The sequence below is a fragment of the Canis lupus genome, chromosome 2, assembly GCF_048164855.1.
Source record: "Canis lupus baileyi chromosome 2, mCanLup2.hap1, whole genome shotgun sequence".
Lineage (NCBI taxonomy): Eukaryota > Metazoa > Chordata > Mammalia > Carnivora > Canidae > Canis > Canis lupus.
This window is the reverse complement of record NC_132839.1, coordinates 54458893-54485416: the sequence shown is the minus strand read 5'-3', so window position 1 is coordinate 54485416 and position 26524 is coordinate 54458893. Positions and strand designations below refer to the sequence as shown.

General features: G+C 47.3%; 1 protein-coding gene and 1 long non-coding RNA gene across 3 annotated transcripts in view; one reads left to right on the top strand and one right to left on the bottom strand.

Annotated features, from left to right (window-relative positions):
• ZNF710 (zinc finger protein 710) overlaps positions 1 to 13827 on the bottom strand; it is a 66507-nt gene extending 52680 nt beyond the window's left edge. Inside the window, exon 1 of the mRNA XM_072800073.1 lies at positions 13711 to 13827. The gene's annotated coding sequence lies outside the window, so the exon portion shown is untranslated. The remainder of the gene's footprint in view (positions 1 to 13710) is intronic.
• Positions 12254 to 21648, top strand: LOC140618144 (uncharacterized). Of its 2 annotated transcripts, none has more exons than XR_012018350.1 (3): positions 12254 to 12651; positions 20868 to 21026; positions 21108 to 21648. It is a non-coding gene; the product is annotated as an uncharacterized lncRNA (long non-coding RNA). The 2 variants fall into 2 exon arrangements; XR_012018352.1 differs by lacking the exon at positions 12254 to 12651 and adding an exon at positions 15062 to 15342.
• Positions 21649 to 26524: the final 4876 nt, after the last annotated feature.

The window sequence follows — 26524 nt, the reverse complement described above, 5'->3', positions numbered from 1 at the left end:
CAAATATCAAAGTTTATTCATTTGAGGGACATATACTGGGTGCCTCCTGTCCGTTCATGTGTTCAGTAAATAGCTGGGTACAAACTTCACATGGGGACAGTTCTGTGATGTTCAAGGCACTTCCACTGGCCAAACAAAAAGGGACAGGGTGGGTCATTAGGATGCATCCCTTGTAAAGATGCCAAGTAGCACTGTGACAGGGAGTTGGACATGTTGGCTCAGGCCCACAGACCCTGAAGACTTCTTACCCCCAAAAGCATTCCTCAGCCCCAAAGGACCCTGCCTATTTCTTAAGAAATGATGACTCCAACTTAGAAAATAAATATGACACCACACACGAGTACAGGTGGTGCTGGATGATTTTATATCTCTTAAAGACATCAAATTCTTCCCCCGGGTGAAGCTGTACCTATAAATTACAGCCTCATATTATATATGGCCAACACCTTTAGCTTTGTTCTCCTACAGCATTTCTCCTTGACAAAAAAAGAAGCCATCAATACTCTACTTTGAAAACAGCATAGGAGGTATTTCTGTGAGACCAAAAAAAAAAAAAAAAAAAAAAAGGAAGAAAGCAAGCACTTTTCCTTCCCTTTAATTAAAGGGATGCCATCCAGTTGCACCTCTGGATAGAAAAATAGAAACAGAAAAGTATTCTTCCAGAATCTTCTGAGTACCAAGTACCTTTAGCCCTACAAACTTCACCATCTAACAAAGTGAAAGCCCCAGCTTAAGGCACCAGGAAGTGTTCCCTTGGCACCTGGCAGCAGCTGGTACCTACCTGAGGCCAGTTCATAGACAGTAATAAAAGCTCCCTTGAAATAATGTTAAGGTTCAGACACTCTGATAAAAGCTGGGAACTTCAAAGGTAGGACTGCAAAGCCCATCCCTAATCCTCCTCATTGTGTCTGATGTGGCTGGTTGGGCTCTGGGTTGGCCCTACCACCTAGTGTCTGAGCTTTGCCCCATAGGCATTTGTGAGCCGGACAGCCAGCTGGGGTGGGTGGGACAGAACTTCACACTCACTCCCTAGGGAGGGGCGGACCTTAGGCCACAGTGCATAGCCACTGGTCTCTGACCAATGGGGTATCAGTTAAAAATAAGGGAAGAAAACAAGAAAAAAAAATACTGATCTACAGGCAGGAGCCCAGTGGTTCTGGAGTGACAACGGGATTCAACGCCAGGTTCCGAGGCTCTCTATGAACTTGTGCAAGTCACTTCAGACTTGAACCTTAGTTTCTTTGTCTATAAAAATGGTAACGTTACTGGGAGTTGTTGATGGGAGTAAAATAACCTGTGTGAAAATGCAGAGCAAAGGTGAGATTCTTCTTCCCACCCACCCTTCCTTTTTTCTACTCTAACTTCCTTCTTTAAAAACACCCCTTTTTTTTTGGCTAGATATGCCCAAGGCACAAAATTCGAAATGTAGAAAAAGTAACCTTGCAGAGCTATTGCATTGCTGGGCCTTCTATCTTGTACTCTCTCATTTAAGAAACTATCTCAGTGACCAGGACCACATCAACTGACCACATGGATACATAGGGAGCTTTCACATTCTTTTTTTTTTACAGCTGCATGTATTGCGTTGTATGATCAAAGGACAGTTTATTTGCCAGTTCCCTCCTGGTGAACATTACGGGGTTTTTTTTGTTTGGTTGTTTGTTTTTTGCTTTTACAAGCAAGATGTAATGAACTATCTTGAAAAATGCTCATTTTGCATGTTATACAACAAACCTGTGATAAAAATTCCCAGAACTAGAATTGCTTGTGCATTTTGGATTTTAATAAATATAGTCAAAATCCTCTCTATATAATATGCACTCTATCGACAGTTGTGAGAGTATCTGTTCCCACTGCCACTTCTTCATGGTGGAGTTAACTTGCATCTCTCTAGTTAGTAGTGGGCTGAACATGTTCTTACATGGTTGAGAACCATTTGTATTTCCTTTTCTGTGAACCGTCCATGTTCTTAGCCTATTTTAAAAACTGAGTTGAGGGTATGCCTGGCTGGCTCAGTTGGTGGAACATGCGAATCTTGATCTTGGGGCCATGAGTTTGAACTCTATGTTGGGTCTAGTGCTACTTAAAAACAAAAAAGAAAAAGAAAAAGAAAAAGATGAAATAAAATAAAACAAAAAAAGTTGGGTCGAGGGGTGCTTGGGTGGCTCAGCTCAGGTCATGATCCCAGGGTCCTGGGATGGCTCCCTGCTCAGCGGGGAGTCTGCTTGTCCCTCTCCCTTTCCCATTTCCCGTTTGTGCTTTCTCATGCTCCCTCTCTGTGTCAAATAAATAAATAAAATCTTTTTTTTAATTGTGTAGGTGGTCTTTTTCTTAATGATTTGTAGGAGTTCTTTAGGTATTAAGGAAACCAGCTCTATGACCTGCATAGCAAAAATGTTCTCCAGTTTTGATTCCCTTTATGATGACTTTAGCCACACAGAAATTTGTTACTTTGTGAATAAATATATCAATATTTTCTTTTATGGCTTCTGGGTTTTAAGCCATAGTATTTTCCCAGGTTCATTTTTTTGTATTTACCATCTTTAAGCCATCTGAAATCTATTGTGTTATAATTTGTTTGTTTTTTAAAAAGCCATCAAGATGTTGTCTCAAGTCACAAATTTTAAAATGCCATCTTTCTTTCTTTTTTTTTTTTTTTAAGATTTTATTTATTTATTCACGAGACACACACACAGAGAGAGAGAGAGAGAGAGAGAGAGGCAGAGACACAGGCAGAGGCAGAAGCAGGCTCCCTATAGGGAGCCCGACGTGGGACTCGATCCTGGGGCTCCAGGATCATGTCCTGGGCCGAAGGCAGGTGCCAAACCGCTGAGTCACCCGGGATCCTGCCATCTTTATTTCATATCAAATTACCTTTAATTGACCTCTGATTCCCTTCTCTTTTTTGTCTTCCAAATCCCGCCTAGTTGCCTCAAATCATGCTCTTTCTCTCCATGGCCCTCATATCCCTTCATTCCATTCCTGAGCCAAAGGTTGATCCACGTTATCGTGACTGACAATCATGCAGATCATGCTGAATCTCAGCATCTTAGAGCAAGTAGAAATCTCAGAAGTGTCCCTTCATTTTATAGATAAGGACGTTGAGCTCCAAAAAGGTGAACTGGACTTGTCCAAGATTACAGAGCAGATTAGTGCTTAGATTTTTTTTTTTTTAATTACTATCCAAGAAGAAAAGAAGAATTGATTTTCCCATAAATTCTGCTCAATCAATAGGTATCTATTAAGCAACTACTATGCCCAACAGTGAACCAGGCTTTGGGGCTCCAGAAATAAATGACACAGCTCAAGGTTTCAGGAAGCTGAGTCCAGTGTGGGGTCTAAACATACACACCTATAGGCTAAGAGGTAAGGCAACAGTGGCCACTGGATGTGGAAGAACAAGTCATTTTTGCAAGGGATGGCATGGGGAAAGCTCAGAAGATACACAGTTTTTATTTTTATTTTATTATTTTTTTAGAAGGTACATGATTTTTTTTTTTTTTGAAGATACATGATTTTTAATTGGGCCTGGCATGACCAGGACTTTGTCCAAATATGAAAAGAAAGTATTTGGCAATAGGGGAACAATGAGACAAAGTGGGGTGTCTCGTGGTATATAGTCAGGAAGGAAGTAATCTGGCCTAGTGTTAGCTGTGGGTGGATTTTCAAGAAAAGGTTCCTCTGAGGATCTGTGGTCATTGCCAGGCCCTCAAAACTGCACAGTAAGACATAAATAAATGGACCCATCTGAAGGGCCTTTAGGTGCCTGGCAGAAAGCAACATATCCACTGTGGAAGAATGTACTTTCATCCCATACCTTAAAGAATTCTCACAGATAGAATTCTAACAAACATAAACTCACAATCAAAAATCATGATACACATACAGGGGTACCTTGTGGCTCACCTTGTTAAGGGTGTGACTCTTGATTTTAGCTTGGGTCATGATCTCAGGGTCTTGGGATTGAGGACTGTGTTGGGTTCAGCATTCAGTGAGGAGTCTGCTTGAGGACTCTCTTTCGCTCCCCTTTTCCTTATTCTCCTCTCTCCATCACATGTATGTGCGTGTGTGTGTGTGCGCGCGCATGGCATGCTCTCTCTCTCAAATAAATCTTAAAAATAAACACAAAAATCATGAAACACGTGGGAAGCAAGTTCTCAAGAGTGGGAATCAGCAGAATTATCATACAACAGAACTATACCTGCATACACTTCAGAGACTGGAATTAGTGGATACAGAATACAAAGTAAGTATGTTTAATGTGATTAATAAAATGAGGAATTAAAAATACAAGTAAGGAGTAAGATATTACTACAAAACACAAACTACCGGGATCCCTGGGTGGCGCAGCGGTTTGGCGCCTGCCTTTGGCCCAGGGCGCGATCCTGGAGACCCAGGATCGAATCCCACATCGGGCTCCCGGTGCATGGAGCCTGCTTCTCCCTCTGCCTATGTCTCTGCCTCTCTCTCTCTCTCTCTCTCTCTGTGTGTGTGTGTGACTATCATAAATAAATATAAAAAAAAAAACTATTAAAAAAAAAAAAAACAAAACACAAACTACCATGCATACTCAGAAAAGGATAAAATAGGAACACAGAAATAAAAAAAAATAAGCATCCAGATTAAAAACTCAAAGGATGAACATCAAAAATAATAACTCCAGGGATCCCTGGGTGGCGCAACGGTTTGGCGCCTGCCTTTGGCCCAGGGCGCGATCCTGGAGACCCGGGATCGAATCCCACGTCGGGCTCCCGGTGCATGGAGCCCGCTTCTCCCTCTGCCTGTGTCTCTGCCTCTCTCTCTCTCTCTGTGACTATCATGAATAAATAAATAAGATCTTTAAAAAAAAAAAAAAATAACTCCAGGGGCAGCCCGGGTGGCTCAGTGGTTTAGTGCTGCCTTCAGCCCAGGGCCTGATCCTGGGGACCCAGGATCGAGTCCCACATCAGGCTCCCTGCATGGAGCCTGCTTCTCCCTCTGCCTGTGTCTCTGCCTTTCTCTCTCTCTCTCTCTCTGTCTCATGAATAAATAATAATAAAAAATATTTAAAAAAATAATAACTCCAATGGAAACATATCAAATATATTAAAATTTGTGAGTTAATACTGATATTAAAAATACTTCCATGGAAGGGCTAACCAGAAGATTAGAGATAACTGAAGAGAGAATTAGTGAGCTGGAAGATAAGTAAGGTATTATCTAGAAAACATTACAAAAAAACCAAAAAATTGAAAATGAAAGTTAAGAGATATAAAGGATAGAATAAGATCTAACTGAGACAGAGATAAGGATGGAGAGACAATATTCGAAAGAGACAACTGCTGAAAATCCTCTAGAATTGACAAAAGTCACCAATCTTTGGTTTCAGGAAGCCCAATGAATCCTTAGCCAAAGAGATTCAAATCCACTCCTAAGTAATTAACAGTGTACTGCAAAACATACCAATGAGTGCACACACACACACACCCCACCACCAACAACCAGGCAGAAGATATTATCTAAGAAAAACAGTAATTGTGCTACCAAACTTCTCAACATCAACAATGGCCAAAAGACAATGGAATACTATCTTTATTTATATATTTATTTTTAAAAATATTTTATTTATTTATTTGAGAGAGAGAGAGCAAGCATGCATGTGTGCATGCTCACATGCAAAGCAGGGGGAGAGTGGGGCAGGGAGGGAGAGGAGAGGCACAAGCAGGCTCTGCGCTGGGTTAACTGTATAGAACATTAAAAATAAAAGCCTGGGGGCGCCTGGGTGGCTCAGTCGGTTGAGTGTCCCTCTTAATGTCAGTTCAGGTCATGACCTTGGGTTCGTGAAAATAAGTAAATGAATGAATGCCTGATTTGTGTGACTGAAGAGAGAAATAAGATGCATCTAAACCATTGTGTGACAACTGAATGTGACTTTATATAAAGCATTCACCAAGGTCCTTGTATTATTTAAGAAAAGGAAGACACCGACTAACTTTAAACCTGCAATCTGCATGCATCAAAAGAATAGAAACAGTGTATAAACTGCAAAGCAGTAGATAAAAAACAGAGTGAAGGAAAGAAAGAAAAAAAAGAAACCCTTTTAATCGATTTAAAAGAATGAACAGGGGCTCCTAGCTGGCTCAGTCAGCTGGTGGAGCATACGACTCTTGATCTTGGGGTGTGGATTTGAGCCCTGGGATGCATGATGTAGAGATGACTTAAAAATAAAGTCTTTTAAAAAATTAAGGAATAAATGAAGAATCAGAAAAAGAAGAAACAGAAAGCACAAAATAAGATGGTAGAAATCCATATCTAAAACTATAACCAATGTAAACCTAGCTCTGAAACTGTTTATAGGAGACAGGAAGACAGGGACATAGGACAAGAGTCCTGTCCTTGCAGGCTGAAACCAGACATGGAAAGGAAAGAGTAGCAGGGAACCGTGGCTGAGGCACCCAGTGTAGCCAGTAGAGAAGGGAATGGCAGAAAACAGGGTCAGAGAGGGAGGAAGCGGGCCCAGAGTGACAAGCCAACACTCTCTGTAACAGCATCTGCTATGGAGAAGTCAGGTAAGTAGAGGTCTCCAAATGGACTACCAGGTGGGATTAGGGAATGGGTCAGGGTCCCTGTGAGAGCAGGTAGGAGTGGGGGGTGAAATACTCTGCTGTTTCAGAGCTGGAGAGAAGAGGGGGACAGAGGAGGCAGGGACAGAACGGGTGAACTCTTCTCTGTGAAGTCCTAGGTGGGGAGAGAGTGATACAGGAGTTGAGAGGTAGAGCCAAAGGAGAGGGAGACAGGTGTGTCTGTACCTGTAGGTATGGGACTGGGGCACAGGAGGATGTGCTCAGGCCTATGGAGGCAGCTGGGGCAGGATACCTGGGGATCTAGGGATGGAATTGATGGTAGGCATGTTCCCCCAGTGGGTAGGCACTGGTTCCCCAACTTGGGCCAAGGGTGCTTCAAAGGGCTGTGCAGTGGTGAGAGATGGGAAGAATTCTGAATTTCAAACGTGACCTGCTTTCAGATTAATGGCAAGTCCACAGTGAACTCATGGTCTGTGGCTAGTGAATGTGGCCCTGAAGGGCAGTGAGGCATGTAAACTCAGAGACCCCAGGATCAAACACCACAGTGTGGGATTAACCTACCAGCACTGCCAGCCTCCAAAGGGTACTTGATGCTCTTCAAGAGGCTGGCTTGGATGTGAGGAGGTTATGATAGGTTTGGCTCTTGTGTTTTACCGAACACATGCAGGATTGCCTTCCCTATCTGGAAGCCTATCCCATGGCTGCCCTCTGGGGAATCGGATGGGGTCACTGATGGCATTCAGATGTGACCCAGAGGACAAACCACACATAACCAAGAGTCATCACAGACGTTACAGTTTCCCATGTAAATCTGGAGGGTGGACATTCCTGCTTTCTGTGGGGATCATTCTTACCTGATTTTGATCCCCTACTTACTCCACACTGGGGGTGCAGAAGGAAGAAAGGGAATGTGGTCGGGCTACCACAACGGGATCCCCTATTCTCAGCTTCCAACTGTGCTGAAAATCCTCCCGTTTCCAACATCTCTCTCAGTACTCCCAAAATATACACACAATAGAGCATATATATTTAATATCAGAGATACCTTTACGATGATGGTTGCAGAAGACAGAATTAAACCCCCCCTAGAGGTCAACCCACTTCTAATAGTCCTTTTACTCCGTTTATAAATATATAGATGATAAAGATAAGACACACTGATAAAAATGCACAGAGCACAGAAATGAATTAAAGAGAAAACAAAAGGCCTCTGTAGTTGGGGGTAAGGCACTGGGGATGGGGGAAGGGTCAGGTCTTCGAGCTACACACATTAATTAGTAAGTAATAAGAACCAGTCATTTTACCTTTTGAAGCTGCTGATTCGACATAGGTTTTTGGCTCTGCTCTGGCTTCTCACATCTTTTGATCCCCCTTTTGGAGTCTGCCCTAATCTCTAGCCACCACCTCACCCCTTATTTGACAGTGCATTGCTTCAAGTATCTTTCTGCCTAATGCTAAAAATTTTAATTTAGCCTGTAGCACTGTGGCCAACTTGTTTTCTATTTATTTATTTATTTATTTATTTATTTATTTATTTATTTATTTATTTAGCAAACAAAAATGAGTTGGGCCCAACAGTGACACAGGCTCTCATGGGCTAGCCTGGCAACCTGGTATAGCTTGTAACAGGTCTCCTTTCTGTTTTATGCATGGGCAATTGGGGGACACTGGTAATCGTAGGGGCCTCCGTAATCCCAATTTCTGTTCTACCAAAAGAGTTCTCCCCTAATCCCTGTACAAGGCCTTTTACGAAGTTAGGCTTTGTGAGCAGGGGCTCTGTGGCCCAACTACTCAGGGCCAGCCTGGTTCTGACACCTGACCTCGGGAAAGTTATTCCACCTAAATGAAGAGATATGTGGAAAGTGCTTATACTAATGCCTGGTCCATATTAAGTGCTGTGTCATTAGAGAGCTGGGTGAGATTAGTTAAGAGAGGCATTTGCCCCTAGTTCCGGGAGGCCAGAGATCCCTTTGAGGCTGGCAAGAGCTATGGGTCCTCTCCCCAGCAAAGTACACATACATGCACATAACCCTCTGCACAGCTGCTGGTGCCCCCCATGCTGCAAGGCTCAAGGACCACTGGTCTTGGCCCTCTGGTCCTCTCTATGCTGATGTGAGGATCTCAGGCGCGAAACTCTGTGGCAATGGTTCAAGTCTTAAGTTCACAAGCAATGGCCTATTGAGCAACTCCCTCGTTTCAGGTTCCGCTTTTGGCAGAAATGTTACACCTTTCTTCCCCAAAGCCCTTCTGACCCTTGCCAGTTTTGCTCTTGATTCAGGCCAAATCCTCCTTGGGTCACCTTAAGACTATCACTCTGTGTGCAACAAAGCTCCACATGCTCTTTGCGAATCATTCTGGTCCTTCTGCAAAGCTCTGATGGTCAGGCCACTGTCCAGCATTGGCTGAAGTCAGACCACTGCACGGACTGGTGCCTGCTGGGCTCCCACCGAAGGCCCTGCAGAGGTGGATACTGCAGACGCCCAGGCCCTCACTCTTAATAAGCTTAGAAATGGCACAAAGCAGGAAAAGCCAAAGATGACAGAAGCCAGAAGGAACTCATGAGATGATCTAATTCCCTCATTAACCCAGAGAAGTGACTTCCCCGTGGCCACCCAACTCATTCACAGCAAAGCTGAGAACTTAGCCGGTTCAGTGCTTGGACTCCTTCGGCATTTTTCAGGCTTTACCAGGCAGGTGAGTTGTGTTAAAATGCAGATTCTGCATTTCTAACAAGCTCCTAGGCTGCAATGCTGCTGCTGCTGGGGGTAGATGGGCCACTGAGAGTAAGCAGGAGTTTATGTCACAGTCAACAGACTATTCCACCCTAGTTAAAGCCTCCTCATCCACCCTTCCTGTGGCTGTTTAAATGTTCTTTCTTCAGGAAAGCCTCCTCCTTCCCCTCCATCCTCCCTGATTATCAGCTCCCATGGCCTCTGTACTTTTCCCTTTGAAGCGTTTATAACAACTGTAATTAAAGAGTATTTGTATAATTATTAGCTCAGTGTCTGTCTCCCAGGGAGACTACAAGCTCCATGAGGTCGGGCCCAGCACAGAGAGTGGTAAGTCATACTATCAGCCAAAGGGGGACTGTTGTGGTCTGGAATGGCCTGGGCCAGCATTCTGGAATAGGAAGGGATGGATCATACACCTTCTGGATGGAAAACACCTTCTGGAGGCCTCAAGACCAACAACGACACTGCTAGCTTTAGAATTCCCCAAGTTTCAAACACATACCAACTGAAATTTAAGTTGAAAAGCATCTTTCAAAAGAAGAACATCTCCTGAATGTCTATCAAGTGCAAAAGAGCCCCAATCTGGTACTAGCCACTCTGCCTAGGGAACAGTTAGGCCTCCCAAAGAAGCATTCTCTTGGAATCTTCGTTGGGCAAATGGTCTCTGAGCACTGTATGGGACCCGGCAACCACAGCAGAGGCCACGCTCCCTGTCTAGCCTCACTCCTCTGCAGACCAACAGTTTCTTTTTCAGTTTTTCTACTGCTATCCTTCTGAGGAACCCCAAAGCTCTGAGTGTTCAGCTCTTTGGTGTGGGCAGAAAGATGCCTGACCTCGTGGAGGAGGCAAAGTCTGAGGTCAGTTGGCCTGGGTTCAGGTATCAGCTCTGTGCCCTTGGGCAAGTGACTCCAACTACTCTGCGGTCTAGTTTCCCCATCTGCCAAATGGGAATAATGATGTAGCGAGCAGCAGCTGCAAGGACTCAAGGACAGAACAAATACACAGCACAAGCCTGGTCCCAGATCCATGATTATTATTATTCTCCCTCTATCCAGTACAATTCAAGGTCTCTCTATTGTTTGGCACAATCTCTTCTACCCAGTGGCTCCACCTATTCAGGATCGACTCTTCCCTGCTGCTCCTGCCTTACCTGTCTGGAGCTTGTCTGAAGCCATGACTCACTGCAAAACTCTGCAGGTCCCATCAATCACCTCCCTGTCCCCGCCTCTGTGTGTCACTCGTAGGTTCCTTCTGAGAGATAGGTCTTTTTCCCAATGCCCAATACACTTAATCACCAGGTATTATTGAGGGCCAGCCCTGTGCCAGGCTCTGTTCTGGGCACAGGGGGCTAAGCAACGAACAAAGGCTTTCTACCATCACGAGCTGATATTCCAGTAAGAGATCTGATATCAGCTCAGGTCTCTGGCTCTTCCTTCACCCCCATTCCTCTCCACAGGCCAATCTTAAGTAAATCGCACACAAGTAAAAAGCACGCCAGATCAAAAAGCGCGGAGTGTGACTTAGGAACATCCCAGTGATTAAAATCCTGCCCCACTGAACTGGTGGACTTTGCTCCTGGTTCCCTAGCAGTCGTGCTGGCCTGTCAAATCCTCCAGAACAGAGTGTGTGTTTAAACACCTGGACAATGGGGTGCTCCGTTTACGTGTCTCATGCAGGTAGCATACACCCATGGTTTCATTATTCTCAGAGCCACACTCTTTGGACAGAGCCTGATTCAGGATTCCCAGCAGGAATAGAGGCCATGGCCTTGGGTTCAGGAGCACTGGAAATGGACTCTGAAAGCCCATGTTCAAGTGCTGGCTCTGCCAACAGAGTGTGGCCCCAGGCATGGAGATTTTCTGCGCCTCAGTTTCTTTTAGACAATCTCTGAGGTCTTTGAAGTCTAAGGGTTGCGATCAACCATCATTACCAAGAGACTCAGCAGATTCAGCTGAGATTCAGCTAATTCTCCTTAATTCAGCAACATGAGTCCCTGCCCTTGGACGTGGTGGCGAGCTAGCCAGATGAAGAGCCTGTGAGGAGCATCCTCTGAGATATACCTGACTTCTCCTTGGTTTATTTACTCCCTTCTAACTTCAAACTTGAACTTTTAAAGAAAACTCTGATAGAAATATCTCCAGGCCACAAGGCAAACCTAAAATAGAAGTCATGCAAAATCTCTGGTGGTCCCATTAGTCTCCCTTCCTTCAACTCGAGAACCATTCCAGACCTTGTCTGTCTCCTTATCTCTAGACAGAGAGCGTAAAATAAGTCTCTCAGTAGGCAATGCCAGGTTGGGATGGAAGTGACCCAAGTGCAGAACAAATGGCCTACCGGCCACACACCACAGGACAAGGACTCACCTAGGACTCTGCCTGGAGAACAGTAAGCACCTGCCCTCCCCTCAACTTACCGCATCTCCCTCCACAGACAGGTGGGCAACCAGGCGAGCCTGGAGGAAAAAAAAAAGTGACCCAAATGTCCAACTCCCCCTGCTCAAAAGAAAGCAGCTCTACTCCCACTACCCTCCTGTGAGAAAGCTAGGTCCTGAAGGTTTCTGGAACAAGAATGCATCTGGAACTATAGGTAACTACTTATGGGTCAGGCAGGTGCTTGGCCCAGGTGACAAAACCACCAAGAAAGCTCTAGAAAACAATATATTCACTTTAAAACAAGTAAGAAAGGTATAATCATACTTGGTCTCAAAAATCAAAACTGGACAGGCCCATGGATTGATCACAACCGCTCAAAATACATATTCTAATGTCTAATGACAATTAGGGGTGGTTTTCTTCCCTTCTCCCATAAGACCCGGTCCTTTGAAGGCCCCTGATAAGAGCACAACAGGGATGCAGGCCCCGGGGCCCTCTACTTGGGAGAAATTGAACTTTGACGGTTTGCGCTTACACGTGTCAAAGAGTAGCTTCAAAGTTGGCTGGGTGACCCCCGAGGGTGCAAAGTCCCGCTTTGCGCACCTGTGGGGGAATTTGGGTGAATTTCCCAGGCGCCCACGGGAACCGTTTACGTCCCCTCCAGGACAACCACCAGCTAGGAGTTTCCATTTTGCACAGAAATAAAGGCGCTCAGCCTGCGGCTCAAAGGTGGGCCACCAGGATGGTCATTCGCTGGGCCGCTCAGACAAGGAAGGACGAGCCCCTCGCAGTGTCCCTGCGAAAACCCACCCCGGCTGCGGCTCTGCCTTTGCCCCAACCGACGAAGAGCTCAGAGATACACTGAGGACCGTTTTGGGTTAGTTAAAACCCACGCCAGCACCTCCCTGGCTTCTTCTACCTTCCCAAACTACAGCCTAGACTGGAGGGAAGCAGTTGCAGCGACCATACAAGTCATCTTAAAAGGCAAGTTGGAAAAAAAAAAAATCCGACACGCACTAGTTAGCAAGTCCGCAGTTAGGGGGGCGGTGGCCCAGGGGCCGGGTCTGTGGGATCCGCGCGCCCGCAGGGGCTGCCCCGTCGGTCCCCGGGTCCCCGCGCCCACCCGGCAACCTCTCGGCCCCTCGTCTGACGCCGGCGATCACACCCCACAGCTCCGTCCAATTAGGAAAATGACCGCGAGGAGACCGAGCGAGGGGCGACGGGGAAGGGGAAGTGAGACGAGGGAGCCCAGGGACAGGCCGCGGGGACCCCGCCGGCCGGCGAGCGCCTTCAACAGGTTCCCCCGCCCGGGGCGGCCCGGGTCCCGCAGCGCACGGTGCGCGGCCGCCAGCTGCCTCCGGGGGCGCCCCCAGCCCCCGCCCCCCACGCGGCGGCGGCGCGCTCGGCCCTCCCCCGCCCCCCGCCCCCCACCCCCCACCCCCCACCCGGGACGGCGGGGACGCGCGCAGCCCCCCCCACCCGGAGAATAAAGTTTGTGGGCAGCCGCAGGGGCGGGGCGGCGCGGCGAGGGGGTGAAACTTTGAGTCCCGGGCCGGGTGTGGGGGGAGCGCGCGGGGCGCCGGGACACCCACGTGCGGGCCCGGAGCCGCCGCCGCCGCCGCCGCCTCCCGGGCCTCCCGCTCCGCCGCCGCCGCCGCCGCCGCCACCGCGGCGCTTTCCTTTCATTTCTGCTTCTCTCGCTCCCTCTCTCTCTCCATTCGCGCGCTCTCCTCGCTCTCGCCCTCTTTCGCTCGCTCCTCGCTCCCTCCTTCCCCTCCCCCTCCCCCCCCAGACGCCATCTCTCCCTCTTTCCCCGGCTCTCCCTCTCTCCCTCCAGCTCCCCGGCATGAGGGAATGTGGAAGTGAAAGGAAAAGACGACATGTTTGCAGCGCGGCGCGGGCCTGCGCGCGGCCGTCCCCGGGGAGAGGCGGGGGGCGGGTCGGCCGCGGCCGCCGCGACCCACCCCCGCGCCCCCCGCGCCCCCGCCGGCGCGCCGCCCGGGGCTGCGGGGCCGGAGCCCGGGGGCCGCGCGGGACACTCACCCTGGTCCGGGCGCGGCTCCTGCGCTGGGGCCCTCGGCGGGCCGGGGCCGGGGCCGGGGCCGGGGCCGGGGCCGGGGCCGGGCCGGGGCGGGCCGGGGGCTCCTGGCTGCCCACCGCCCGGGCTGCTGCTGCGCGCCCGCCGCCCGCCTCCACGCGCGCCCGCCGCCTGCTCCTGCCGCCCTCCCTCCGGCTCCTCTCTTTCTCTCCCTCGCTCTCTCTCTCTCTCCCTCTCCCCCCTCTCCCTCTCCTCTCTCGCTCTCTCTCCCTCCTGCTCGCTCTCTCGCTCGCTCTCTCTCTCCCTCCCTGGAAGAAGGGAATGAGGCAGGGCTGACGTGAAGGGATGCAAAACAGCTCCTCCTAACCCAGCTCGCAGAGGAAGAGAGACAGAAAAGCAGCCCTTTTATCTCTCTTTTGTTTTCTCACTTCCTTCCACCGCCCCCCCCAGCACCCCCCTCTTGTCAGCCCAAGTTTTCTTTTCTCTTTCTACCGCAGAGAGGATTTTTCTTCCTTTCTTTCTCTTTTCTTTCGGTTCAACTCTCCCACTCAAATTGAAAGCCTGGAGGGTTTTCTTTCTCCTTTTTTTTTCTTCCCTCTTTTCTTCCTTCTTCCTCCTTTCTTATTTCTCTAAAAGGGTTTTGTTTGCTGTGGGAGTTTCGTTTGAAAATCAAGTCACGCCTTTTTTCCTCCTTTTCTTTCTTTCTCTCTTTTTTTTTTTTTTTTCTCCTCTCAGCAGAAAAGGGGAACAAAGATTAACTGAAGCGGGGGAGAGGGGGAGCGTCAGAAGCTCGCATGGAAATGGGGGCCCCCGGGCCGGCCCCGCACAAAGGGGGCCCGAGGGCTGCGCGCCCCCTCCCCCCTGGGAAGCCCGGGGCGTCCTCCCGAGAGGAGGGTCGGCGGGGGCGGGGGCCGCGGCGGCCGCTGGGTGCCGGTTCCTTCCGAAGTGCGGGCGGGGGCCGCCCAGGCCGCCCCTCCCCAGCCAGGGGTGGAAAGCTGGGTGTGTGCTTGACTTATATATTTTTAAAGTAGGCAGATGGGCTTGGAACAAACATCCCCGCAGAGCACTGAAGTGTAAAAGAGCCTTTAAACAGCTGTTTGCAGAGCCCTGGACGGCCAGGCTCGAGGGAGCGGCGCGGGCTGCGAGCGCGGGGCCGGGGTGGGAAGGGGCTCGGAGGCGGCGCTGGGATCTCCCCCCCCCCCCCCGCCCCCGTGGGCTCTGGGATCCCAGGGCCTGGGCCCCGGCTCCTCCTCCCCACCCAGCCCCCACCCCGGGCGCACGGCTGGGGGGCGCCGAGGCGTGGCCGTTGCCGGCGCTGGGGTCAGGCCCCAGGCGCCTCCTCCTGGGCCCGCGGGCTTTGGCACCGCCTGGCCTCCCCCAGACCCCGCTCCCGGGCGGGCCGGACCCTCGGCCTCCGACCTCGGGAACGGCCGCCACTCCGAGCGGCTTCTCGACTCCGAGGCTGGGCCGGTCGTGCGTCCCCCGGCTGAGCCGGGCAGAGCCGCCAGGAAGGGTCAATTATTCATGGGGCGCCTGGGCGTGCTCCCAAGACCTGCTCTGCCCTCAGCTTCTCCGGAGAAGTGGGGAGAAAACAAGGCAAAAGTTCCCAAAGTTGGCCACGTTTCTCATTTTCCCAAGTAAGTATTGAGCACCTGCTGGATGCCTGACCCTTGGACTGGGGCTGCTGCCAGCGGCTGGGGGAGAAACGTGAGGTCTCCGGGGGCCCCGAGAGTTTCCGCAGGAAACAATGCCAGAGCCGGCTGCAGCCCAGGACCAGGTCATCGAGAGGAAGGAAAGCCTGAATCCTCACCCCTCCCTCTTCTCTTCCTTCCCCTTCTCTTCCTTCCTCCCGGCGGCTTCTCCTTGGCTCCACCCCTTCTCCTCATCAATTCCTCCCACACTTCCCTGCTCTCCCTGGCTTTTCACTGGAGGGTCCCTTCTCCCAGCGAGGAGCAGATGCTGAGCCCCATTGTCTCTTCCCCAGTGACTGCTGCCTCCCGGGGACAGGACCTGCCACTCTTCACCCCTCCCCCTTGCCCATAGGCCTGGGCCTTTGGAGACTGGAGCCCCAAGGCCACTGCCCCTCGCCCCACCCTAAACCAGCTCCTGGTGTTGTGAGCAGTGACTCCAGTCCCTCAGAACATGGTTTGTTTTCTGCCTGGGAGTGAGCAAACAGTAGCCTGAGACTTTGCTTTTAGCAAGGAGAACACCATGGTTTTCACATCAGAGCACTGAGCCTGGGATGACCCCAGAGCATTCGCCTACTATGCCCTCTTCATAGGATAGACAGGAAGCCACATTGCTGTCATTTTATATCCTCCCACTTTAGTGCACCTAAGCTGTATTCTCCAAACAAAGCAGAACACAGCTCTGCTAATCAAGCATTCATTCGTTTAACAAATGCTTACTGACTACCTGCTCTGTGCCCGCTACCGTGCTGGCTGCTGAGGACCTGACCATGGTCACACTTGGTCCTCGCTTGGGCTTTGTAGCCTTGCAGGGGAGGGGAAGGGGCCCAACCACAAGTGCTGTGGGACACATACCAGGATGAACTGAGGAAGCACCGAAGAGGGTACTTGGACTGGAGCGCTCAGGGATGGCTTTCCGGAGGAGGTGACATCTAAATGAGTAGGCCCGTGCCAGGCAAATGCATGGGAAGGTACAGCCTGTCCAAAGGCCCCAGGGCAAGAGAGAACATTCTTACAGATTCTTGGAATTGCCACAAGTATTTGCTGCAGTGTGGAGTGCATTGGGGGAGTGGGGAATGAGGACTGTTAGGTGCACAAGTCAGAGGAGAGGCCAGTGCGGAGTGTGTCAGGGCACAAGTCAGGGAAGGGGTCCAATATCAGTGAGATGTGCACATTTTAGCTTCTCCCACTTGGCTAGCTTCATGAAATTGGGTGATAGCAGCCTCAGTGAATAACTTAGACTCAGTTTCCTCACTCCTGAATTGGGGTTAAGAAGACCTGTGGGCTGCAGAGACAGGGTCTTCTGTTGAAGGGCCCAGGCTTATTGCTGCATATCCCTGGGCAAGTTGACCTAAGTTTTCTCATCTGTAAAATGAGGATGAAAGCTCCTGACTCACAGGGTTGTGGTGAGCCTTACCTGAGCCCATGCCCAGCACAGGATCTGGGACGTAAGTACCAACATATGGTCACTTTTATTCATTATTATTATAAATCAGGGAGTGACTGACAGGGAGGTTCCCTTACAACCTGGAAATGACATTACCCTCTGGGTTGAAACCAAAGTGACTCACCATGTCAGAAATGTGATGTGCTCTCTGGGGAAGAATCATTCCTTCAAAGATGGCCTGGAAGGTGACTGGGATTGGGTGGTGACTGGGATTGGGGGAACACCTACATCTGATCAGGATGTCCAGGGTGTCATCTCCCGAACATGACTGGAATGTGCAGACAGGAGTTACAGAGGCCTGGCCTGATTAGTGGAGTTGTAGTCTACCTGAAGAACAAATAGGAATCAGAAGTGATGGGGGCCTCATAAAATCCAGGAGGGCCCCTAGGAGCAGACACCTGGCTGCATTTGCTTAGTGGAGAGAAGTAGACACACAAGTTCACGCCGAGAGGGAGAGAGGGAGGAAAAGAGATTATTGACTCCTCCAGAGCCCTAATTAAATCGATTAGAACCTCTCAGGCCTTTGCTTGGGTTTCTCATTCCCCAAGCAACGCAGGTAAACTTGGCACCAGCAAAATGCCCCCTGGATAGAGGTAGACCCCGGCATTCCAGTTCATGCATTGTAAACACTTTATGCTTCTATTATTTCTTTATGACACGAGTTCATTGTGAAAGAATTTGAAAACCAGCTAAGCCCAGCTGAAAAAGAACCCCCTGTAGAGACATTATATTTTGGTGTATATCCTTGGACATTTGATACCCACATATCCTCACATAAATGCACACATCATGATGAAACTGTGCAGAGTGAATCTTGTTAAGCAGATGAATAGTGATACATGTAAATATGTTATTTTTACAAAATTAACAAAAATGACATAGCACTACACCTACTGAATTACAGCCACTTCTCCCCGGTAACAGGCCACAAATATCCTTCCCTGTGCGTAAACGTCCACATTATCACTCTGAACAAATGATACTATTCCATGGTGTGCGTATGTCTCAATTTGTTTAAACAAATTTTTGCACTGTGGGTTGTTTTCCAGTTTTCCACTTTTCTACTTTTATGGATCTGCTCTGGTAAACATACTTCTATAGGCACCGGAGTGCCAGGTGGATGTGGATGTCATATTCTGCTCATCGTTTTGTTTATTTTTATTTTCATTTTTATTTTAAAGATTTTATTTATTTATTCATGAGAGACACAGAGAGAGAGACACAGAGACATAGGCAGAGGGAGAAACAGGCTTCACGCAGGAAGCCCGATGTGGGAATTGATCCCAGGACTCCGGATCACACCCCAGCCAAAGGCAGATGCTCAATCGCTGAGCCACCCAGAGTCCCCTGCTCGTTGTTTTAGATAGGAGGAGACGGATGCACAGAAATGTTAAAACAAAACAAAACAAAAACCCACAAACTTCCCAAGGCCACAGCTGTGGAGTGGCTGGACCAGACCTTGAAGCCAGCGTTTCAGGTTGGGAGTTCCTTTCCGGCATGTCTGTTTTCTCTTTTTCTTTAGAGCAACTGTTCCCTTCATGGACCTCCCTGTTACCTTTTTTTTTTTTTTTTTTTTTTTTTTCACAGATTGCTTCCCCATGACAACTGGTCAGGGCAGGTGACCCACTTCCTTCTCTGATCCCTTTTTAAACTTGAGGAATGTCCACTTCTGGGGGCAGTTGGGAGGAATAAAAGCAAGTAATGTATGACACGGGCCACGTGACACTGTATTTCATAAATTGTAAAGACCATGTGAATGTCAGGAGCTCCCATCAAGGGGCTAGACAAACAGATACCACTGCTATTGAGCCAAGTCCCCTGACCTACCTCAACCCAGGAAAGAAGCTTCTAGATTCACACTAGAGAGGGAGAAATCAGCTCTCGTGATGCAGAAGAAGCAAATGGAGGCCTCTCCTGGGAATGCCATGGTTGCCCGCCTAGAGCAGAAATGGGAAGGAAGGTTTGTCATTATAAGGTGTGCTCATCCTCATGGTCTCCCTGAAGGAGGATGCATTCATGCCACAGGCCTTCCAGAATGTTCACATCCATCTCTGAAAATCTGAGGATCTTGTAAGCTGAGAAAAGAGATGAAACACAGCTCTTCAGTGTTTCAGTTGATGTGTTCGCCAGAGTAACTGCTTGGAGGTGAATATTAAAATCTGTTTCTTTCAATTGACAAAACCAAACAGACATTTAAAAAAGTATCAACAGTTGCTTTACAATATTTAAAATTCAAATTTTAGGGGATCCCTGGGTGGCGCAGCGGTTTGGCACCTGCCTTTGGCCCAGGGTGCGATCCTGGAGACCCGGGATCGAATCCCACATCAGGCTCCTGGCATGGAGCCTGCTTCTCCCTCTGCCTGTCTCTCTTTCTCTCCCTCTCTCTGTGACTATCATAAATAAATAAAAAATTTTTTAAAAAATATTAAAAAAAATAAATAAAAAATAAAATTCAAGTTTTAGTATAAAGCCTCCCAACTGGAATCCAACCAGTGAAAGATGTAGGACCCCAGGGTCTTGCTAAAAGGGGCTATGGAAAAGCAGAGGTGGATCTAGGGCACCTGAAAGACCAGCTTAGTAGCCGGGGACTCAGAACTGGCGGAGAGTCACTAAGTACTGGGTTGGTGACTGGGCTTCCACGGAAGATGGGCCTTGACTCAAAATCCTCAGAACTATAGTTACAATTTAGGAATACCCAGGATTTCCAGGGCAAACCCAAAGGAAAGCGAAAGTCTGGATAAATGGGGCTAACCTCTGACATCTGCAGAATATTTTTCCAGGAGTAATGACAGGTTGCTTCAGATAGTCCACCTCTAGTCCACCTCCTCTGACCCCTTACTTGTGACCAAAGGTGCCTATTTGCATAAGTTTATTCCCATCCTCCCTTGGATCCATAACTTAACTGGCCTTCTTTGCATAAATATAAGAATAAAAATACGCCCAAACAAACACAGGTCATTGACCATAAACAGGAAACTGCTGGTGTCACCAAACAGTTAAAAACAAATAAATGCAAGAAAGCCACAATGACAACAGGTATTGCTATGGATGGGCTAATTGATACAAAGCCTGGAGAATTGTTTGGTATTAGAAATCAAGAGCAGTTTAAAAGTTGCTTAGATTCAGTAACTTTTGTTCTAGAAATCTGAAAGAATCAACAAAGTGGACAAAAATGCATGTTAAGGATGTTTATCAGAGTATTATTTATGTTGGCAGAAACTACAAACAAAACAAAAAAAGGAGAAGGAAATAACCTAAGTATTCAACAATGAAGAAATTTTTAAAGAAGTTAGGGTGTGCACATTTGATGTAATAGTGTATAATTATTAAAAACCATGTTTTGGGGGGTGCCTGGGTGGCTCAGTTGGTTAAGCATCTACCTTCAGCTTCAGAATCATGGGATTAAGCCCTGTAGTGGGCTCCCCACTCCTCAGGGAGCCTGCTTCTCCCTCACCCTCTGCCCTACTCCCCTGCTTGTGTTCTCTGTCTCTCTCAAATAAATAAAATCTTTAAAAAACAACAGCAACCATGTTTTTTTTTAAGATTTAATTAATTAGCTAATTAATTTAAAGAGCACGGGTCAGGGGAGGGGCAGAGGAGAAGAGAGAATCTCAGACTCTCTGCTGAGCATGGAGCCCAATGTGGAGCTCGATCCCATGACCCTGAGATGGTGACCTGAATGGAAACCAAGAGTCTGATGCTTAACTGACTGAGCCACCCAGGCACTCCTAAAAGCCATGTTTTTGAAGAATATTTAATGACCTGGGAAATGTTTGTGACATCCTGAGCAAGATACAAAATTGCATATGCATCAGAATTCTATTTTTGTACAATTTTGTGTATACACATACATTTATCCCAAAAACACATATAAAATACTGAGAAGGAAGTACAAACAAGTTTAAAAAGTTATTTCTATTTGCAGGAATTATAGGCAACTTTTATTCCCTTCTTTGACTTTTAGTGTATTTGGTAAGTTTCTATTTTTTTTTCTTTTTTTTTTAAGATTTTATTTATTTATTCGTAGAGATGCAGAGAGAGAGAGAGAGAGAGGCAGAGACACAGGCAGAGGGAGAAGCAGGCTCCATGCAGAGAGCCTGACGTGGGACTCGATCCAGGGTCTCCAGATCACGCCCTGGGCTGCAGGCGGCACTAAACCGCTGCGCCACTGGGGCTGCCCTATTTGGTAAGTTTCTATATTGATATTATTTTAAAACAATAACTTAAGTGTGGAGACCAAGATCTAGTCTCCTTATCCTCTCCACAGGCAACAGTGAAAAGACCCAGGCCAGGCCTTCAGGGAGCTTCCACTCTGTAGGAGAAACAGCCAAGCAAACAGCAAGTGAACTCTGCAGAATGCAATTATTTCTCCTCCCTTGGAAATGTTTGAAGACCTAGGAGGAAGGAGGAACCAGCGTTTTGGTTGCTGATGATTTGGGCTCTGGGTTGAATAGACTATCTATTGTGAAAGTGTATTGTGCAAAAGGAGAATGGGGCTTTTTATGAAGGGAGATAAAGAGGGTGCGGGGTGGGAACTGCTAGGCTGGGGGAGGAGGAGGCAGGCCTGGAAGTGGCGGGTGGACAATGGGCAGGGCTACCCTGAAGGTCCTTCTAAGTTGCCCTCTCCAGCCTACACCTGGGTCACAGTGTCCAGGGCCTGCCGAGTACTTGGCACTCTGTGCGGAACAGGGGCTCAGCAAATGTTTACTGTCCATAAGGATAGATGAATGAATAAGCATGTAATATCAGGGATCACTCTCATGAATTTCCTTTAAGGCATTAATTAAACATGTTGTCTGGAAAAGAAAGACCCCATTGTGAAGCCATGATGATGGGCAAGACAGGAGGAGAATTTATAGTCTTCACCAAGGCAGCAAGGTGTGTGTGTGTGTGTGTGTGTGTGCACGTGTGCGCGTGCGTGCACATGTCTGCTTTAATGTCAGGAGGGTCCTGAGTTCAAGTTTGAAGGTGGCAACAGCTGGAGTCTGAGGAGCTCTTGGCTGTGGCAACCTATCAGGTCTGTGACCTTGGCTAGAATCAGTCTCTGAATGTTTCACTGCCTAGAAAATGGACTTAGGGCAACCTCACATTCATGGATTCATGGAGATCAGCCTCGATAATGCCTACAAGAGAATGCCGGTAGACTGCAAAGCACTCTGCAAATGGAATGAGTTTTTCATGTCAGTACCATTACCTATAAACCCCCAGGCATCACCTGCCCTGCCTGGCAGGGACAGGGGAGGGGGACCAAAGGGTGATGGCTTTGTTCTGTTGAATCTTCAGAGGTGAATTCTCCTTTTGCCTTTAATCTTCGCTTCATCAACAAACAAACAAACAGAGAACCCCCACAACGTGCTGGCCACCGTCAAGGGTCTCCCAGGCAACCAAGGGTGACACATGTAACACCAGTGATGACTTATACAAAGAACAGAAGAGGAGGACTCAGCTCTTATCTTTGGGAAGCCTTCTTAGAAGTGGTGACTTTTAAAATGAATCTTGAAAGAAAAGCTGGAATCTGCTTAGCAAAACTAGAAGGACAGGCTTTGAGCAGGGGAACAGACTTGAGGAAAGTTACTTACCCTGCATTTTTCTGCTCTGAAGCATCCTACCTCTGCTGAATGAGACAATACACGCAAAGGGCCCCGCATAGAGCCTGGCCTTCAGTGGCTACTGAAAAAAGCCAGTTCTTTGTCCTCTTGGTATCAAAATCACTTCCCCTTTGAAGCTTACTTCCTGTTCACATTTTGTGCTTCCCCCCACATCCCCCCAGAGTTCCTGGAGATATTGTGACTGTTGGCTTGGGTCATAAGTTACACTCAGCTTATTTTCCAGGATCCATAAAATAATTTTAAAAATGGAATTTTCGACCGTAAAGAAAATCCCAATACATTTGAAATACAGACCTCATATAGACCAACCAAAATTATGAAAACCAACAGTGTATGTGCAAAGTTCTACTCAAAAGTTTATTGAATTTATTTATTTATTTATTTATTTATTTATTTATTTATTTGAAGGGGGCAAGGGAGGGGAGGAGCAGAGGGAGAGGGACAAGCAGACTCCCTGCTGAGCACAGAGCCTGATGTGGGGCTCTATCTCAGGACCCTGAGATCATGACCTGAGCTAATTAATCAAGAGTCACACGCTCAGCCAACTGAGCCACTCAGGCGCCCCCCACTCCAGTTTTTTTTTTTTTCTTAAGATCTTATTTATTTATTCATGAGAGACAGAGACAGAGCAGGAAGCCTGCTTCTCCCTCTGTCCATGTCTCTGCCTCTGTGTCTCTCATGAATAAATAAATGAAATTTTAAAAAAGAAAAAAAGAAATGTCAGAAAAAAAAACCCACATAAAGATAAGGAAGGAGGAGATCAGGCAAAAAGCGGAAAAAAATAAATCAGGAAAATGGGAAACAGTCGAATTGATGCATGTGCCTTTGCGTTGGTTTTTTTGGTAAAAACGAGGTCTGAATAATACAATGGACAAATGGAAGAAGAAAAAAAGCAGAGACAAACACAAGGTGAAATGGTGGGAAGAGCAGAAACAGACATTAAACATAAAAATACAAAAGGATATTATGTGACGTTGATGAATTTGAAAACTCCCATGAAAAAGGCAATTTTCTGGGAAGAAGAAAATAGAGAAGTTTCTCTATTTGACAGAATCAAAAGTAGAACATCTAAAGTACGTCCTTCGGTTTCTGCTCAAAAGCACCCTGGACAGAGAGGCTTCCCCAACCAACTTTCCCAAGCCCCGCGCCCCCACCGCTGTTTCCATTTCCCCGGCAGCGCTTCACACCATCTGATATGACATATGCCTAATTGCTTACTTGTTTCCCTTCTTCTCTCCCCCCTGGAATAGGAGCTTCCTGAGAAGAGAGGATTTGGTTTTGTTTTTTTTTAATTAAACTTTTTATTTTGACATAATTGTGTTTTTTTAATTAAACGTTTTATTTTGAGATAATTGTAAGAAAACCGCTTGGCTTGCTGCTCTATACCTACTGCACAGAACTGGGCCTGGCACACACAGTGGGCTCTTGAAAGAAATACTACTTTAATGAGTAAATGAATCGAGGAAGAATTTAAGGAAGATAATCAAGCACACTTCCCCCCCAAAGTTGTCAGTCTGGAGGGTTTTCCTGGGGAGCGGGTGGATGTCTTTTAAAGTTTTGAGACACCAGTAGTCCCATGCTCTAGAAATTAAACCAGAATATAGCATTTTCTATATAAAGAAAACTGCCTTTTTTTTTTTTTCCTAAGAGAAGACTTAAGTAGGGAGAGAGCTCCCCTATGCCTGAGGTAAAGGTTAAATAATGTGCGAGTAGAAAGGTCAAATGAATTTACAGGCTTAGTGCAAATACAAATGTGGCTCTTTTTCAAACTTTTACAGAAAAGATTATAAAATTCATTTAGCAATATTAACAGATTTTTGAAGAAAATTTTAGAAAACAGGAGTAAGGAAGGAGGGAACAGATCTATATATAAAAGATACTAGAAAATTATAATATTTCAAATTGTGTGGTATTAGGGCAAAAATGTGCAGTTATTTGTTTATCTTATTTATTTATTCATTTTAGAGAGGGAGGCAGGGAGAGAGAGAGTGTGCAGGAACTGGGGGAGATGGAGGAGAGGGAGGGACAGAGGGGATTTAAAAAAAAGATTTATTTATTTATGTATTTATTTATGAAAGACACAGAGAAAGAGGCAGAGACATAGGCAGAGGGAGAAGCAGCCTCCCTGCGGGGAGCCTGATGTGGGACTCGATCCCAGGACTCCGAGATCATGATCTGAGCTGAAGACAGATCAAAAACCACTGAGCCACCCAGGTGTCCCGAGAAATGACTTTTTAAGCTTAGACTCAAGGGAGGAAGTCAACAGAAAAATGAACATTTCTTGTGATGTAAATAAGTCAAACCTCACCATGCTAAGAAAACCAAAAGTATTTCCAAGATCTATTATTAAGTGAAGAAGTCAAGGTGCAGTCGGTAAATGTTCACATAAGGAAGAAAAATGTACACAAAACAAAGTTCTCTATTTTTGTGTGACTATACATGTGTGTAAATATCTAGAAAGTGGTGAGAAGGGAGGTAGGTACACACACTATAGCATTTGGGGTGTGGAGGGGACTGGAAAAGAGAATGGGCCAAGGGGACATTGGCTTCATTTGAAGCATATGCTTTTAAGTTTTTGGCATCAAGAATATGCTCATGATCACCTGTGTAATTTTATTTTTTTTATTTATTTTATTTTTTTTTGAGACCAGATATCTGGTTTTATTTTATTTATTTATTTTTTATTTATGATAGGCACACAGTGAGAGAGAGAGAGGCAGAGACACAGGCAGAGGGAGAAGCAGGCTCCATGCACCGGGAGCCTGACGTGGGATTCGATCCCGGATATCCAGGACCGCGCCCTGGGCCAAAGGCAGGCGCCAAACCACTGCGCCACCCAGGGATCCCCACCTGTGTAATTTTAAAAGATAAAGTAGCAACAAAAACAAAAAGGCTGGCTGTGGTTAAACATTTTAAAATATTTTAAAAGCCATTTTTAGAAATCATATAAACAGCACGTATAAATGATTTTTTTTAACTGTAAAATCCTGACAGATAAATTGATCATAAGTCAGGTCACTCAGGAGAAAATACCAGAAAACAAAACTATAAGAAAATGTTCACACTCACAGTCATTTAAATAAATCCAAAGTGGAAGCTAGCACTAAGAGTTCAGAGTCCAGCTTCCTTCTGGGCCCCACGACTAGCCCCATCTTGGGAAGTGGGCACCTCGGGGGAGCTCATAGTGGAAGGGGGCCCCTGCCCAAATCCTCCTAGTTGGAGATTTTGCCAACACTGGCCACCCCTTGCCCTTCCGTGGAGTGGGTGGCCCTGTCCTGCCTGTCCTGCCCCAATACCACCTCCCTGCCCTTCTCCCAGTGTGAGGAGATCTGGTGGGATCGCCTGGCTTGAACAAAGTCGAGTTCTTTGCTGGGGGCTGACCACCAGAGCATGGGGAGAGGTGGCATTAGGGCTTTCCAGAACTCGGGGGGTGGGGGGGGCCGGGAACCAGAGGATAAGGTGGGCAGAAATAATGAAGACAAAAGGATTTTTTAAAGCTCATGGAGCAGGCATGGCTCAGTTGGTTAAGCATCCAACTCTTATTTTCAGCTCAGGTCTTGATTTCAGGGTCTTGAGTTCAAGCCTTGTGTTAGGGTCCCTACTTAAAGCTCTTGGAACAGAGTGGAAACCCCTGGACACACAGGGGCTTCATGCCTACTGTCCAGATCCCCAGTGTCGCTTACACTGTGTGACCATGGACAACTCACCCCTCTGGATCTGGACAACTCCGTTTTAAATTCCAGCTCTAGGGATCCCTGGGTGGCGCAGCGGTTTAGCGCCTGCCTTTGGCCCAGGGTGCAATCCTGGAGACCCGGGATCGAACCCCACGTCGGGCTCCCGGTGCATGGAGCCTGCTTCACCCTCTGTCTGTGTCTCTGCCTCTCTCTCTCTCACTGTGTGTCTATCATAAATAAATAAAAATAAATAAAAAAAAATAAAAAAAAAATAAATTCCAGCTCTACCTACCACCTACTTGACACGAGGAAAGTAAGCCAACCTTCCTGAACTCCTTTTAGTAAGTGAACCTTTCTGAACTCATCTTTTACTTTCCTGCATTGAGGATAAGAACAGAGCT